The sequence below is a fragment of the Rutidosis leptorrhynchoides genome, chromosome 4 (assembly GCF_046630445.1).
Source record: "Rutidosis leptorrhynchoides isolate AG116_Rl617_1_P2 chromosome 4, CSIRO_AGI_Rlap_v1, whole genome shotgun sequence".
NCBI lineage: Eukaryota > Viridiplantae > Streptophyta > Magnoliopsida > Asterales > Asteraceae > Rutidosis > Rutidosis leptorrhynchoides.
This window is the reverse complement of record NC_092336.1, coordinates 565,020,803-565,027,927: the sequence shown is the minus strand read 5'-3', so window position 1 is coordinate 565,027,927 and position 7,125 is coordinate 565,020,803. Positions and strand designations below refer to the sequence as shown.

At 30.7% G+C, this 7,125-nt stretch overlaps 1 non-coding gene across 1 annotated transcript; it reads left to right on the top strand.

Moving 5' to 3' along the window:
* The first annotated feature begins 811 nt into the window (after positions 1–811).
* On the top strand, positions 812–918 carry LOC139845926 (small nucleolar RNA R71). The gene has a single exon (XR_011758678.1). It is a non-coding gene; the product is annotated as a small nucleolar RNA R71 (small nucleolar RNA).
* Positions 919–7,125: the final 6,207 nt, after the last annotated feature.

Sequence of the window (7,125 nt, the reverse complement as noted above, 5' to 3'; positions counted from 1 at the left end):
GGCTTTAGCTGTTTCATTCCGGGGGTTAGCATTTGTATCACTAGGTAGACTTTCCGATTTTCTTTCACCTATTAATCTTGCTAGGTTACTTACTTCTTGTTCCAAATTTTAAATAGAAGCTTGTTGATTTCTAAATACTTGAGCATTTTGTTCATTGGTTTGTTTTTGAGATGTGAAAAACTGCGTTTGAGTTTCAACTAGCTTCGTCATCATATCTTCTAAATTCGGCTTTTTATCATCGGTTTGTTGTGGTGGTTTATTTTGAAAATTAGGTCTTTGCTGATTGTAAGTATTGTTGGATACTTGTTGATTGCTAGGACCTTGTTGGTTGTTGTATGGAATATTTCGATTATAATTCTGGTTTTGATTGTAAATTGGTCTTGGCGGTTGATAATTATTCTGATAATTATTTCCAGGCCTTTGGTTTATGTATGAAATATTCTCTCTTTGTTCCATCGTTAATTCAATACTGAGACAATCTTTTGTCAAATGTGGTCCTCCACACTGCTCACAACTAATTCGTATTGAGTGAATATCCTTAGTCATCTTTTCCATTCGTCTCTCGACAGCATCTATCTTTGCGGAAATGGAATCTAAGTCATGGCTAGAATCGGCTCTAGCTGCTTTAGATGATCTAACGATATCTTTTTCTTGGTGCCACTCATGTGAGTGGGAAGCAGTGTTATCAATAATTTTATAAGCATCAGTTTCGGTTTTCTTCATAATGGAACCACCAGCTGCTATATCTATGTCTTTCCTTGTAGTGATGTCGCATCCTTGGTAGAATATTTGTACTATTTGGCAGGTGTCTAAACCATGTTGCGGACATCCTCTTAATAACTTTTCAAATCTTGTCCACGCCTCATATAGAGTTTCATTTGGCTTCTGTGTAAACGTAACAATTTCTCCTTGAAGTCTTACGGCTTTAGATGCCGGAAAGAATTATTTAAGAAAATTTTCAACTAAAACGTCCCATGTATTAATCGCCCCTTCAGGTAATGATTCCAACCAATCTTTGGCTTCTCCCTTTAAAGTCCAGGGAAATAACATGAGATATATCTGTTCATCCTCCACTTCTCGGATTTTAAATAGTGTGCAGATCCTATTAAAGGTACGAAGATGTTCATTTGGATCTTCCTTCGGTGCACCACTAAATTGTCATTGATTAGTCACCATGTGTAAAATTTGTCCTTTGATTTCATAATCTGGCGCATTAATGTCTGGATGAGTAATTGCGTGACCTTGGCCAGTGCGTTTAGCTCTCATTCGGTCTTCCATACTTAAAGGTTCTGTTACTTCCATAATTGAATTTTATTGAATTTGTTGAATCGGAATCACTAGAGGATTCTGATTTAATGGTTCGTTCCTCAACAATCTCTGTTTGAATGATTGGTGGTTCCGGAGGAAAATTTAATAGTTTAGGATCTATGAATCGTCCCTGAATATTCTTCGGATTCTCAATTGTGAGGTCGGGTTCAAAAAATGGATTATCAGAAATTTGAACTGGAGTACTTGGTCGACTGGATGAAGATTCTAAAGAAAAATCAACGGCGGTAATATTTGCTAAATGTCTTGATCTAGTTACAGGTGGTGAACGTACAAAAGGTGGTGAACGTCTTGCTCGGTGCATTCACTGAATATCCTATTAGTTTTTAAAAAGGAAAGAAAAATTATATAAGTTATCCAATCAATAGACTTTTCTGATTTTGCCCACGTTTCGAATAGCCAAAAGATGCAGCAGAGGGACAGGATTCGTTTGGTCTCAATATAATTGAGGACTGTTTGGCTCCAATAACCCGGTCCACGTACAAATCCAACTATTACTACGAACCAGAAAATTTTGATGTCTATTAATTTAAACACTTAAAATAAATTTTCGTAATTTTAAGAAATTTAGATAAGAAGTAGATTAAAAATCTATGTCCTAAAAACTAGAATAGCGAGAAATAAGAAAGAAAAAGAGCGCGTCGAAAAAGAAAAGGGTTGAAAAATAAAAGGCGTCGGAAAATAAGAAATAAAAAGAAATGACTTATAGAACTTAAAAACACTCGACTAACCCAACCTTATTACTATCACTAACTTAAAATTATAATCGCAAATTGAGATTACTAATTGGAATGATAATTGATACATAGGTAAAAGGCGTCTAAAAATATTAAAGCTTACAAGTAAAACTCTATCCCAAATGGCAATAACTTAAAAAGGTACTAAAACTTAAAAAGGCGTCGCAAAATTCTAAAGCACCTAAATCTTAGTCTAAAGAAAAAGCACTTAAGGGATTTTACGGCAAGGCCTAAAAATCTAGAAATAAAAATAACTATGGCAAAAACTATGAATTAAAAATAAATACGAGCGAAAAATACAAAAATTACGCTAAAACTATTAAAAAGGGACAAAATATAAAAATATATAAAAAGTTGTAAAAATTACAATTTTTTATAAATTTATTATTTTTATATTATTTATTTAATAAAACTATTAATTTTACAATTTAAATAAACTAATTAAACTAAAAATACAAATTAAATAAATAAACTAAACTTAAATTATATAATATATAACCCTAATTAGGGTTTAAATATATTAATAATAATAATTATCCGTAATTAATGCAGGCTGCAGTCAACTGTGGCGTGTCAGACGGGCTCATGCGATCGCATGAGTCCTAAGCTACCCGGCCATGCGATCGCATGGGCTAGGGTTTCGGGCCACAGAATGGGCTGCTACAGTACAGGCAGAATTAAATTTTTTTTTTTCTGTTTTTGCTGTCAAATATATTTATAAAATATATTTATAAATTAAATAAAACTTATATTTTTACAAACTAAAAAAATAGAAATAAAGAAACTTTATAAAACTTAAATATTTACCAAACTCAAAAAAAAATATTTATATTTTTGTTTTTTTTATATTAGCGTTGCGCTTCCGGCTTTTAAGCATTTCCCCGGCAGCGGCGCCAAAAATACTTGATGTTATGCGAGGTGTATATAAAATAGATTTTAAATTTTAAAATGAAATACTATTAAATATGATACAATTTTACACAAGATATTTATTTATTTATAGAATGGATATACTTAAACCTTGCTACAACACTTATAGGCAGTGTACCTAATCGTACAGTAGTGTAGTTTTTAGTAAGTCCGGTTCGTTCCACAGGGAAAATCTTTAAACAAAGCTTAACGCTATATTAGTTTACTTTTATAAAAATACAAATGTATATATAAGTAATATTATTATTATAAAGGGGGTTTTTACCGTTTAATGACCGGTTTGTCGATTTTAATTCTTCAGTCGCAGTTAAAACCGAATGTAAAATATTAAATAAAAGACTTAATTTAAAGCGTAAAGTAAATAACGATAATGAAATTACGAATAATAAAAGTGCGATAAAATAAACTTGCGATAATTAAAAAGTACGATAATTAAAAGTGCAATTAAATACAATAACAATAAATAAAAGTGCTATAATTAGAAGTGCAATTAAATATGAAATAAAGGAAATTAAATATGAAATAAAAGAATTATGCTTATTTAAACTTCCGTAATCATGATGTTTGACTTGTTGATTTTAGTTTTATGCCCATGGGTTAATTGTCCTTTGTCCTGGATTATTTAATATGTCCGTCTGGTTTTTGTCCATAACAGTCCATCAGTCATAAATATAAAGTGCGAGTGTCCTCGTCAAATTATCCTTATACCCGAAGTTAAATATTCTAACTAATTGGGGACTTAAACTGTAACAAGGTTTTATTACTTTGTTTAATAATTACACCAGGATGTCGACTGAGTGTAACCCAAGGTTTTAATACTTTGTTAACAATTATGCCAAGTGTCCTTGTACATAATTTCACCCCTGTTTTAATAATTATAGTGGCTATTAATCCATTCCCGTGTCAGGTTAAATGAACGATTATTTGTACATATAAATACCCTGCCCATCGTGTCCGATCGAGTGTAAATGGTTATTTATAGGGACGCCCAATTGTAAATCTTTATATTAACATTAACAAACTATCATTTAGTTAAACAAATATAAAGCCCATTAATAGCCCATAGTCTAATTTCCACAAGTGTCATTCTTTTGTCCAAACCCCAATTATGGTACAAAGCCCAATTACCCAATTTTAGTAATTAGCCCAACATCATGATTACTTCGGATTAAATAAGCATAATAATAACTTAGCTACGAGACATTAAATTAAAAAGGTTGAACATAACTTACAATGATTAAAAATAGCGTAGCGTTACACGGACAGAATTTCGACTTACACCCTTACAACATTCGCTAACACACCCTTATTATTAGAAATTAAAATTAAAATTAAAATTAATATATATATATATATATATATATATATATATATATATATATATATATATATATATATATATATGTATACTTTACGTATCATGAAGAGAAGAAAGATGTGTTTATTTTGGCCAAAACGCGTTGAATTTATAGGACCTGGGCTGGATTTCAGAGCCATGCGATCGCATGGCTTTTGTGCCTCCAGGCCATGTGATCGCATGGCCAGCTGGGAGAAGTCACATTTCTTTGTTTTCTTTCTTGCCGACGTTTATAAATAATAATATAATATATAAATAATTATAAGAATTATTTAAATATTATATTTTATTTATGTGCATAGTTAACTTGTAATTTTTAGTCCGTTGCGTCGAGCGTTGAGAGTTGACTCTGGTCCCGGTTCCGGATTTTCGAACGTCCTTGCGTACAATTTAATATCTTGTACTTTGCGTTTTGAATCTTGTACTCTTGTAATTTTGAGACGTTTCTTATCAATAATTGGAACCTCATTGATTGTATTTTGTACTTTTGAGCTTTTTGGTCGTTTGCGTCTTCAATTCGTCGAATCTGTCTTTTGTATTCACCTTTTATTATTTAAACGAATATCACTTGTAAATAGGACAATTGCAACTAAAAGCTTGTCTTTCTTGAGGAATAATGCTATGAAATATATGTTCGTTTTTAGCATTATCAAAGTTCGATGGAATGCTCGTAGAGGACCCGAGTTCACCTGGGAATGAGAAGATCAGATGAAGAATAAATACCCGCACTTATTTCCAGAAGATACGTCAACACCTCCAACTGCTTAAAATTTCGGGACAAAATTTATAAAACGGGTAGGTACTGTAGTGACCCGAACTTTTCCATGTTTATTTATATTAAATGAAATTGTTATCTACATTATTAAATATTTCCAACATGTTAAGCAATCAAACTTGTTAAGACTTGATTAATTGAAATAGGTTTTATATAGACAATTGACCACCCAAGTTGACCGGTGATTCACGAACGTTAAAACTTGTAAAAACTATATGATGACATATATATGGATATATATATATATATATATATATATATATATATATAGTTAACATGATATTATGATAAGTAAGTATCTCATTAGGTATTTTAACAATGAGTTATATAAATAAAATTGAGTTTATTGAATTAAGAAACTCGAAACGATATATATAACGATTATCGTTATAACAACATTTTACTAAATACATATGAATCATATTAAGATATTGATACACTATGTTTAATCACGATAAATGATAAGTAAACATGTCATTAAGTGTATTAACAATGAACTACATATGTAAAAACAAGACTACTAACTTAATGATTTCGAAACGAGACATATATGTAACGATTATCGTTGTAACAACATTTAACTGTATATATATCATACTAAGATATATTAATATATCATAATATCATGATAATGTAATAATTTAACATCTCTCTAGATATAATAAACAATGGGTTAACAACATTTAACTAGATCGTTAACCTAAAGGTTTCAAAACAACATTTACATGTAACGACTAACGATGACTTAATGACTCAGTTAAAATGTATATACATGTAGTGTTTTAATATGTATTCATACACTTTTGAAAGACTTCAAGACATTTATCAAAATACTTCTACTTAACAAAAATGCTTACAATCACATCCCCGTTCAGTTTCATCAACAATTCTACTCGTATGCACCCGTATTCGTACTCGTACAATACACAGCTTTTAGATGTATGTACTATTGGAATGTACACTCCAATTATCAGCTCTTAGTAGCCCATGTGAGTCACCTAACACATGTGGGAACCATCATTTGGCAACTAGCATGAAATATCTCATAAAATTACAAAAATATTAGTAATAATTCATGACTTATTTACATGTAAACAAAATTACACATCCTTTATATCTAATCCATATACCAACGACCAAAAACACCTACAAGCACTTTCATTCTTCAATTTTATTCATCTAATTGATCTCTCTCAAGTTCTATCTTCAAGTTCTAAGTGTTCTTCATAAATTCTATAAGTTCTAGTTTCATAAAATCAAGAATACTTCCAAGTTTGCTAGCTTACTTCCAATCTTGTAAAGTGATCATCCATCCTCAAGAAATCTTTCTTATTTACAGTAAGATATCTTTCTAATACAAGGTAATACTCATATTCAAACTTTGGTTCAATTTCTATAACTATAACAATCTTATTTCGAGTGATGATCTTACTTGAACTTATTTTCGTGTCATGATTCTGCTTCAAGAACTTTCAAGCCATCCAAGGATCCTTTGAAGCTAGATCCATTTGTCTCTTTTCCAGTAGGTTTATCCACAAAACTTGAGGTAGTAATGATGTTCATAACATCATTCGATTCATACATATAAAGCTATCTTATTCGAAGGTTTAAACTTGAAATCACTAGAACATAGTTTAGTTAATTCTAAACTTGTTCACAAATAAAAGTTAATCCTTCTAACTTAACTTTTAAAATCTACTAAACACATTTCTTATATCTATATGATATGCTAACTTAATGATTTAAAACCTGGAAACACGAAAAACACCGTAAAACCGGACATACGCAGTCATAGTAACACCGCGGGCTGTTTTGGGTTTGATAATTAAAAACTATGATAAACTTTGATTTAAAAGTTGTTCTTCTGGGAAAATGATTTTTCTTATGAACATGAAACTATATCCAAAATTCATGGTTAAACTTAAAGTGGAAGTATGTTTTTTCAAAATGGTCATCAAGACGTCGTTCTTTCGACTGAAATGACTACCTCTTACAAAAAT